Source organism: Zonotrichia leucophrys, chromosome 1A, assembly GCF_028769735.1.
Source record: "Zonotrichia leucophrys gambelii isolate GWCS_2022_RI chromosome 1A, RI_Zleu_2.0, whole genome shotgun sequence".
Taxonomy (NCBI): domain Eukaryota; kingdom Metazoa; phylum Chordata; class Aves; order Passeriformes; family Passerellidae; genus Zonotrichia; species Zonotrichia leucophrys.
The window spans coordinates 42,334,250-42,345,085 of NC_088170.1; the positions used below are offsets into that span (position 1 = coordinate 42,334,250).

The 10,836-nt window shown below is 42.3% G+C and overlaps 1 long non-coding RNA gene across 1 annotated transcript; it reads right to left on the reverse strand.

Moving 5' to 3' along the window:
• Positions 1-217: 217 nt before the first annotated feature.
• LOC135457640 (uncharacterized) lies at positions 218-1,272 on the reverse strand. Its single transcript, XR_010442753.1, has 2 exons — positions 1,136-1,272; positions 218-878 (listed from the first exon to the last, which is right to left on the reverse strand). It is a non-coding gene; the product is annotated as an uncharacterized LOC135457640 (long non-coding RNA).
• Positions 1,273-10,836: the final 9,564 nt, after the last annotated feature.

Genomic DNA, 10,836 nt, shown 5'->3' on the forward strand with positions numbered 1-10,836 from the left:
AACTCTTTCAGATGTTTGTGGAAGTATATATCAGTTATTCAAGAAGATGAGCAAAGTGTGATGTTCTCTGGTCCTTCTCTCAGGAAGCTTTAAATATGAAAATTCCCTTGCTTTCTGTTCTGGTTTGACATTGGCACAAGGCCAAATGCCCGCATGAAAATACACCTTCTCTGGTGTCTGCTGTGAGATTTTGACCAGGAATAAACAAAGCAGGCTCTCACTTGAAAAAGAAGAAAAGTTTATTAACTAAACTACAGAAACAATTACTAAACTACACACAAAAGGAAGAAAAAGAGAAAAAAAAAAAAAACCCAAGGAAAATGAAACCTCACAAAAACACTCTCCTCCTCCTCCTCCCCCCCAAATTCCCAATACAATACAATCCAAAATCAATTCTGGGTCCAGCACCACCCTTTAGAATGCTCAACTTCAGTTCCTCAAGAGGAGAGGGAGTCCTTCCATGTGTCGTGGTGGCCTTTTCCGTCCTTGTTCCGGTGCTCTCACTACCAGACCAGAATCAGGGCTGCTTCCAGGGTTGTCCTTTTAAGGAGGCTGTGTCCAGTTCCAGAAAAGCTCAATCTCTCACCTCTGGGACATCTGTCCCCCCCATATTTTATATACCCCCTGGGGCCGAGGGGTACCCACATTGAATCTTCTTTGGCTCTGGGACATTTCTCCCCCTGGACTCAGTCTCTGTATTACAGGGAAACATAGCTCTGTCCATGGCTACACAGAAGAGTCCAGCATAAAATGCCACTCCCTCTTCTCCATCTTTCTAACATCTCTCACTCTCTCTCTCTCTGGTCCAGACCTTCATCACTTGCTCATTTCCTTCGTCCTCCTCCACTCTCATCTCTCGTCTAGGAAGGGTTAATGTTCTGTGAAGTTTTCATTGTCCAAAAAAGGGTTAAAAACGCCTCCAAGCGGCTGGACTCCTGGCTGCACCCCCCCACCATCTCCTCAGCTGGGCTGCCTGCTGCCAGCACATGTTTACTGCTTTCAAGCTAACGGCACACAAACACCGGCTGCACTCTCTCTGTCTGTCTCCAAGGTGTGGGGGGGGAACAGGCTGCCCATTGCTTCCCAGCATTTCTTTACTTCTTCCTTCCACCCTTGGAGGGGGGGCCAGGCCTACCTCTCCCAGGCCGGGCCGCATGGCTTTTCCCCTCCCCCAGCCCAGCCAGCAACTGGGCCGGGGGAGAGACTCAACTCCTTCACCGCCGGAAATCCAAAGAGAAACTGCCAGGGGGAGAGCCCTGCTTTTACCCTGTGTTCTCGGAGGTGGATCCCAGTGCCCAGTGGTTGGGCCAGATGGCAATATTCAAATCTGAACACTCATTGGCCCCATCCACACAGCATCCCAGAAATCCTGTTTCCGGGTCAAACCATGACACTTTCTCAGAGCTCAGTCACTTGCTATCTCTTTCTCTTTTTTTTTTTTTTTTTTTCTTTTTTCTTTTTTTTCTTTTTTTTCTTTTTTTTCTTTTTGTGTGTGTGTGTGTGTGTGTGTGTGTGTGAACCACAGTTCCAGCAAAGAAAAATGATTGCAATGTGTAGGCAGTCTCCAAAATGAACAAGTAATATGAAATGTCTTTGTAGCCTGAAATACCACTATTGGGGCAAGGGAGCTCTTTTCCATATGCCACTGCAAATAGCAATTAGTTTAAGTAGAAAAGATTAGATCAGGTGCAGGTTTTGAAGTGACTTTTGGTGGGCAGAGGGAAAGGTCTCTCTTTTGTCAATTGTCTGTGTTAATTCATCAGGCATCTGAGGAATTTAGGGATATTCAAAGTTTTGTGCTTAGCCAACACAATATGACCTTGCTGGCATCCATGGACTGGACAGAGGTACAGGGCTTATTGGTGGTTGTGAGTCTGCTGAAGTGAAAGAGCACATAAGCAAGAAGCACACTATATATTTGTCTTCCACAGCACAGCTGTTTTGTAGGGGCTTTGTTGGAGAACTCATTTAAAAAAAAAGGCAGAATAAGCCCCTCCAGTGTGGAACTCATGGGCAAGCTCAGCTCAAGGGCCTGAAGGAGGAAGCTGAGGTGGCTGCAGCCATTCCCTCCAGCCTTGCAATGCTAGAGGTGACCTTCAGAAAATGACAAAGGAAGGGGGCTAGCACAACAGTGTGTGTCCCTGAGATAAAAGATGGTCTCAAATCTTCAAAAACCTCCTTAAAAGATTGGACTAACTTCTTGTAACCCTCTGAATCATGGATAGATACGAGTTCAAAGGACTAATGTAATATTATTATTACATGCAATCAAATGTTTAAGTTAAGAAATAGGAACTGAGTTAAGGGCAACCTCCCCTTATCAGCTTCCAAAGTCTGAAAGCAGGAATGAATTAATTAGGTAAATGTAACAAGCTTAGGGGTATAACACACAGCAGCAGCTGAGTCAGCTTAACCATCAGCCAGTTATTGGGGTGAGATGTGCAGCTCAAGTACTACCAGATGACTCAATTCACGTATCTTGGCAGAAGCAGATAAGCCTAAAGGGATGCCCAGAGGGAAATAGTGTCATAAATTGGCAAAGCAGAGAGTAATTCACCACCTTAAACAAAATGTTGTCATCAAGGAAATTGTGCATTTAATTCATGTAGCAGTGGTCTGCCTTACCAGATAAAAGCGCATTTTGGAGGTTGGCTTTTTATATAAGGAGAAATTAGTTTTGCCAGGTCTGGGCATATTTTATGTAACTGGCTTACATCAGGTCATGTACTCCATTTTCAGGAGATTCACCCAAATATTGGTGTCAAATAGGATCACACTGGTCATGATGAGAGAGTAACAAGTACAGAGTGTGTATTCTTGCCCTTTTCCTTAGCTTCCCACAGGCAAGGACTCCTTCACAAATGAAAAAATAAACTAAAATTCTTTTAAATACTGAAGATTAATTTGTATTGTGACTCAGAAACCCGTAATACATAATCAGCTCCACTACTGTAATGGATGTCTAAATGACATATGCTAAAGACTTTCCTTCTATAAATTAGCTATGGGTGAGATGTGACTAATTGCAATAGGTTTCATTTAAGCACAGTCAATTAAATGGAGTTTAACAGTGGAGTTTAACAAAGGAAATTGTGTTTTAACAGGGCAGGTTTCAGCACAAGCATTTTTCCTTAGGTGATATAGAGTGCTTTTCAGAGAAGGACACTTAAGTGCATATAAAAATTATCTAAAAAATCGAGTACATTAGTGAATATTTTCAATTGAGTGGGAACCCGAAGAAAGCCTGAAGAAGGGAAAAGTGCAATATAATTTGAATGAATCATTCCAGAGGCTGGGGATTTTATCTGTTTGCTAGAAAATTAAGGACACAACATCTAGAGGAGAATAGACAAGAAGCCTTTTTCTGGGCCTAGTTCTGTTGCCTTTCAACTACCTGAATTTGGGAAAAGCACAGAAAAGTCATAAACAACAACAACCTCAAACCAAGACAACCACCAGCTTAATATCTGTGAATACAAGGCAGTGGCAGTGTGCTGGCTGGAAAAAGCCATGCTGCCCAGGTCCAGCACAAGACTAAGAGCTAGGAATTTAGGATACACACAAATTAGAATTTTCCTCTGCTTCAAGTCCACACCCTAAACACAAAACCCAAATAACTTCTGGATTTCCAGCTTTTGCATTCTTCTACAGTTCTTTTTTTCTGCATAAATTTGTTTAAGTGCACAGCCCATGAGTGTTAATGCTCCTTCTAATTTTATCCTTTCACATATAAAGTTCCTGCAGAAAACCAGGCTGTTGGCTGCACAGCCCTCACACATTGCCATGGCAATGGACCAGTGATGTCAGACATGGGATTAGGAGTTTCCTGAGCTGAGGGGGAACCCTGGCTGGGAAGGAGAAAACTCCAATCTCAACAGCTTCAACAATAGAAGCAGCAATTTCAAAAGCATCTAGTGAAGAACACTCAGTAGTAAACTGTGCAGAAATGCCACTGCCTGCCAGAGCCCAGGCGTTCTGGAGCAGTAGTGAATGTGGGGAACTGCCCTGGCTGGGGGAGTGCCAAGGGCAGAACCTTAGATCTCACTGCTCCAGAGCAGCGCTCCGAGATGCCGCAGCAGGGACTGGGTGAAGAAGGCAGAGGAGACTCTGGCGGTGAAGCTCTAACCCGTTTATTGAGGTGGTAGGGGTACAGGAAGAACCAAGATTGAAAGGATCACAGACAGAGAAAGCCTGGAGCACCTCTGTGCAGGGGATTATAGAGCCTCAAAAAACAGGGGGTAGATATAATGGAACGACCAATAAGGTGACACTCAGGGTGTGGTTTTGGAATAACAATTAATCAGGATAAAGGAAGGGGAGAAGGCTCAACAGGGGATGGGTCCATGGGATAACTGGCAGGGAACATTCTGGAACAAAGGGCAGGGTTGCCTGGACGGACAACGCAGAAGGGGCAGGGTTGCCTTGATAGGCAAGGAAGAGTCTAGAACAAAGGCAGGAGATAACCTGAGGGACACCTGGAAAGGCAGGCACAACTCAGGGAGGAATCAACTAGGGAAAACATGGGGGATAACAGAATATACCATTGAACATTCAGTTTAACCAGAGCAAATGAAATAAACACAGACCGCAACACAGAAATGACCAGAAATTCAGTGTCAAAAATCTGTTGATTGAAAAGAATCTCAAAACAACTGGCATGGCAATAAATAAGTAAAATCAAAGGAGTTAACCTAGGGTTGCTTCAGCAGTAACAGTGACACTAGAGTCAAGATAATTTTGCCATCTTACCAAGGAATGCAAAATACAATAGCAGAAAATACAGCATCATTCACTTGATTATACAATTAGTATTTTCAGCTCCACAGGGAAAAAGCTGAGAGCAATTTTAGACAGATTATTCCCTTAGACTAAAAGTTCACAGTAAAAAAGACAATGTAGGACCTGCATGTGTGAATGCCCTTTAAAATAATCAGATACCTTAGCTTCTAAGTGTGGGAACATTGCAAAACTGCAAGCAGCAACAGGGGACTTGACATCCAAAGACCTCTCCCAGTGATTACTGCAGAAAAGGAACAGATGTCAAGAACTGAGCCTGCTCCCAGCCTTTGGAGGCTGAGGCAGGACCCTCCCCAGCCCTTCAGCACAGCTTACCACAGTGCTGGACAGGCACTGCTGCTCTCAGTCACCTTCTTGAGGTGGCTGTGCTGATGGCCTGGGGAAATCAGAAAATGAAATAAAAATAAAAATGGGGAAACAGCTATAGAGAACAAAAGATTGTAGAGGCCCAGAACAAAAGTTGAAACTGAGTCATGCTTTATATGAGGGTGGTTTGCAACAAAATGAGCTGGTCCCTTCTCTAACCTTGAAAAGAGGGGACTGGGAGCAAAGTGTCCTGCTTCTCTCCTGCCTGGGTGGCCTTGCTCCTTCTTGGATGTGTTATTGCAATTGCTCACCTGTTTCTGTGCCTACCTGCAAGATCAGGATGCCTGTGAATCGGGAGAGCTCTGTTTGCTTCCTAGACAGGCAGTCTTGATGACTCATTTGTTGGACAAGGACAACGTGATAAGACAAAGGACCTCAAGCAATGTATTTAAATGGAAAATTAAATAAACTGAAGGATACATGTACACACACCCATCATGATTTCAAAGGTAACTTTAAAAAAACAGCACAAGAGTCAGTGCCTTTTCAGTGCTGGGCTGTGATTTAAGACATGTCTATACCCAGCAGGGAATATTGAGGCAGAGCCCTAAAACACCTATTTTCAGAGCTGAATGCTATATAATTACTAACTGGCCTTGCTTCAAAAAAGCATGAAGCACTTACACAAAGCCATCTATGTTGCAACTGGGACAGGAGCCAGTACCCTCATGTGTCCCTGTGTTGCTTTATGGAGACAGATCAGAGTTTCAGAGGTTGACCAGGGCTCTGTGCCCTGCTTTGTCGGGGGGACGTGCCTGATGAAAGACTTCTGAAACCACTGTTAAAAATCCGTGCTTTTGGAATGAAAACTCTATGTTGCTTAACTCAATTCCAAGTAGACCAGCCCATATTATTTTTGGTACGGGTATTGTAATGACTTCTAAGTGATTTGAATTGCTGCTAGAAATTTTGTGCCTGTTTTACAACCCATAAACCTTGGGCTGTAAAACAGAAGCTATGATTCTAGTGGACAATATTTTCCTCGGCATTTCTGCTGCTCCTTTCAGTACCAGTGAACTGTGAAGAAGCCACAGTCCAGATTAACCGTGAGCCCTCTGCCTTGTTTTCTGCATTGTCTCTTGTGGTATTTTAGCACCTGACCTATAGATGACAAATACGCATATTGCTGGAATGCACCTATGTGTTGCTGCTGATTCTTCGAATTTTACTGCTGCTACTTTATGTTCCCCAGAAAGAGGGAAGGGCAGCCATAGAAAATAATTTCGACATTAGCCCATACTTTTCAATAGCCTGGCTCCTTCTCCATAGTTGCTGGATTTTTACTTCTGCCATTCCCAGCACAGCATTTTGTACGAATGCAGTCAATAAAATGAGCTGGCTGCACATCTAAATGAAAGCAACAGTGTGGGGTGTCAATGCAAAGTGTGCAATGAGAATTAACCCCCAAATCAGTGGGGCGGGAAGGGGACTCTTCGGAAGGAACTTCTGGATTTACTTTCAAGAATGTTGTTCTCTGAAATAGTAGGATGCCTCTAATGTCTTCTGCCTGTAGTAAATGTTCCCACATGGCACAAGTTATGTCAAAACTGTTCTTGAAGTTGTGGTTGCAGAAAAGGCATCTACTCATAATCACAGACCTTTTCAAGTGGTTTTGACCTAGTCACTAATGTTTTTACTGGAGTTCCTTGAATAACTTAGTCTTGCATTGTAACAAATGTCCTCACTTACAAGTTACTGGAGAAAGGCTGTGCCCCTGCAACTTGCCACAAAGAAGTGCACATGACAATCACACTGTGTCTTTGCAGCTGAAATGAGGGAATTGCAGAGATTCTACCACGGTAAAATTTAAAAAAAAAAAAAAAAAAACAAACCAGACATTTAGCCAAAAAAGTAAAAAGTGTGAGAGAAGGAATTTTAATGGCATTGAAATACACATCAGTCAGAGGAAAACGAGTCCATTTTATCAGCAAGGATTTTGTTACTGACAGCTGCCTTCTCTAACACTTTGCCATATTGAGAGCAAAATGAGACATCAAGCAAAAGCAGTTTTAACCTAAAATACTTGCTTATTGTGTTTTGAATCATATTTTCCTTGTGCCTAGTTCACTAAGTACAATTATTCTGCTTTGGAAGTCGTATGAAAAATGATGGGGAAACTACAAACACTCCAGTATCAAGTGCAGACTCATGTCTACATGTTCACACTCGTGCTCTCTGGTGCTTTTTCCTTTTAATTATGTTATTTTTCTAGCAAGTAACAGATTACCTTACATGGATGTCAATTAGTCATCATTTTCCCACTGCAAATCTTACCATCTGTTCAAGATTTCTTAGGATTCCATGGGAGTTTTTAACAACTATTCGCAGGGCCAGACCTTCAAATGTTCAAAACCTGGTATGATTATTCCAGAGTTTAAATTAAGGTGGAACTTTGTAGAAGAAAGACAGTCTCATCCAGCTGGAGCTAAGCATTAGTTTCAACTGAATATGTTTGAGGATAGAGACCTGAATTCTCATTAACTCTGGATGCAATAGTTTGGTATCTTTAATTCTTACTAATGTAGCCATTTTTCTCTTTCTGCCTTTACAAGCAACAACAACAATCAGTTTATTGCAGAGTGCTTACCATTTATAAAACACCATGTACTGCACAAAGGTGAGTAATCACAACAACCTTGTGTAGGAAAGCTGATGCCATGTGCAGCTGCTTGTTTTGCTCCTCGTCACCCCTGTTCAGGGAAAAGCAATAGGTGTTTTGAGTCCCAGATAAATTCCTGTAATGCTCCTAGGATGTAGTCACGCTCAAGAAACCCCAGAGTTTAATCAAAGTGTAATTAACTTCAAGGAAACCAAAGCAGAAAGATACAAGGTCTGATCATCAATAGTACTGATAAGCTCTAAACTTCATTAATTTCAATAATAGATGAAGTGTGCTCAGTCCCTTTAAAGATGTCAACTGTTGTGCAACTTTCTCAGTGCTGTTTAAAAAAAGCCTCCTGCTTTGTGCTGTTGATTAGTCTGATTCTTGCAATATTCTACTGTAACAACAACCAAAAAAAGCATCCAAACAAAAGCTGCTGGTGGTTTTCTTGGCTTTGGCAATTTAACATAATAAAAGTTAAAAATGAAAGTCCAACTTTACTAAATTATTTTAATAGATGAAATAAAATATTTCAGAAGGAATTCTTCCTTTTGGGTAAGAATCTGAAAATGCTCACAAACACCAGAAATTACTAATGCTGATAATCCTGCCACTGTTCCAGCTGACTAAAAATAGAGGTCTGTGACAGCCTAAGAATGAAAACATTCAGTCAAAAGTTTGTAACTGCTAGTCATGGTTTCATCCCTTAAATAAATCATCAGTGCAAGGAATGATCAACAGTTCTGGAGGAGTAAAACTCATTCCCCTGACTGCCCAAGGGGAAGAGAAGGGCTGGCAGCCTGGCAGTGGGTGGTAGGAGGGAGGATGTGCAGCTGCTGCTACAGGGGCATGGGACACCACCAGAGGACCAGGAGCACACAGGGAGTAGTGGGAGCTGCACTGGGAAGGGAGATAGGGTCTTTTTGGCAGCCCCACCACCTGTATCTCGGGGAAGCTGCTAAGGGCCTTGGGCCAGTCACAGCTGGCAGAAGCACAGATTGCCTGAGACTGCTTGTTCTCTTCCAGGGCAGCTGGGATCAGAGGAGACTGTCCTGGCATATGGGACGTCCTTCATCTGGAAAACACCACCTCCATTCACTTTCTCTTCTCTTCTGCTACCTACTATACAATCATCTGATAAGACCAGCTGCAGCATTTTTATTTGCTAGGAATAGGTTGAAGATCTACTTCTCACAATTCAGGATCATGTTGCTTTGGGGTTTGTTCCTCACTTCTTCTCCCACTTGCAACAACTTGCTTTCATTGGGAGCATGTTTTCATCCTGTCATACTTCACAGATCTCACCGTCTGATGATGTTCAAGCTCTCTTGAACACAGTTAAAAGTTAACCCCCTCTTCAACTTTTTCCTCTCTATGTTTTTTAAAGACAAAAAAGTTATCTTTTTCTTTTTCTCCCCTAAATCAATAACTCTTTTAAAACCTGGGGTTAAACTTTCCAGTGGTGTAATCTTGTGCAACAGTCAAGGGTGGAGATATAAATATCATAAAGTCCAAATTCATCACTGAATCTGGAGCACATCCACAAATTTAAAAGCCAGTGGGACACTCAGAGTAGAGATAAACACAGATGGACAAAAACATTGCCAAAGAAAAGGATTAGACAGGACCCACAAGTGACATGAGGAAATTATCAGATCAAGTGCATTTTACTCCCACAAATGACCTTGCTTCCCACCTCTTCCAGTAAGAGGAGGCAAGAAATTTGTTACCCCCCACTAAGAATTCCTACACCAGAGAATCTTTTAAGGGTGCAGTCAGTAAGTCTTGCCTGGCTTTGTGCTTCTGACTGACTGCTCTGTGACTTCCCAGTTGCTGTCACTCAGCTATGGGCAATACCAGAACTTCCCCTCTGAACTGTGTCCTAATTCCCGTGACTACTCTGGTCTGCTATGTGTCCTCTGCTAAAATAACCTGGCTCATTGGACCACATGTGCATGAACTTGCTTTTTTGTAATAAATCGTTTCACTGCATACACATAGATGACATTCAAAAAATTCTGTTTTTCCTCTAATGAAAAGGTTTCTGGTGGTGGGTCTACCTGGCCAGCATCATTTGAGAATTATAAAATAAAAAGGAAGGAGCATCATGATATTGCTCCCTCTTCTTTTTTGCATATCCCTGAGGGCTTTAACCCTGTGGGTATTGCAAAATATAAAAGGAAATATTTAAATTCTGAGACAGCTCATTCCCTAACCAATTCTCTTGCTTGATCTCAGTATCTGCCTAGTTAGAAAGCTACTATCAGCATACCTACTACAAGTGTTCACTGCCCTGAGAACAGGGAGTGATGCCTCCTGGAGTCAGCACCTAGCAACATGCTGGATGATGTTCTGCAAAGCTGAAAAGTCTGAACTGGTTTAAGCAACTCTTGCTGCCATTTCTGTCTGGAGCAGGCACTTGCAATGAATGTAGTAACCTAAACAGTACATGTGTGAGTCACAGGAAAAGCTTCAGATAAAGGTTCTTCATGTTGTGACACACTTTCCTATATTTAGACACAATGAATAATGCTTCAAAAGTTAGAAAAACTCAAGTAAGCTTGAAAAGGAAACCTCCAGGATGATTTTAAAAATTCTGCCTATCTGGGAAAAGCAGCCAGTGGTCCTTTTCCCAGGAGGTCAGCCATTAGAAAGTGGTGAGGTTAACACAGCAGTCTGCTCATATAGTTCAGATACTCACACCTGAGAGATACTTGTTACTCTGAGCCAGCCAGAATCCCCAACTTCACCTACTCTTTTTTTTTCTTTAGAGTTTTTAACTTTTTGTGAGCTTTTTGGTTGATTTTTGTTTGTTTGCTTGCTTGCTTTTTTAATGTTCTGTATTTGAAGATGTAATGAAATGTTGCAGTTGCTGCTTCCCATTCATTTCTGGGCATGGTTGATCCATACTTGCTTGTTTGTCAAGAAGGTGGCTGCATTCCGAAATCCCAATCCCCATTTAAAGTGGGCCCTGATTCCCTTTCATGCTCCTATAAAGCAGCAATTGAAAAAGACTTTATAGGAAAGCCTTAGCAGAAAGCAGATCTGGGCCCTAAATCAACTGAAAACAC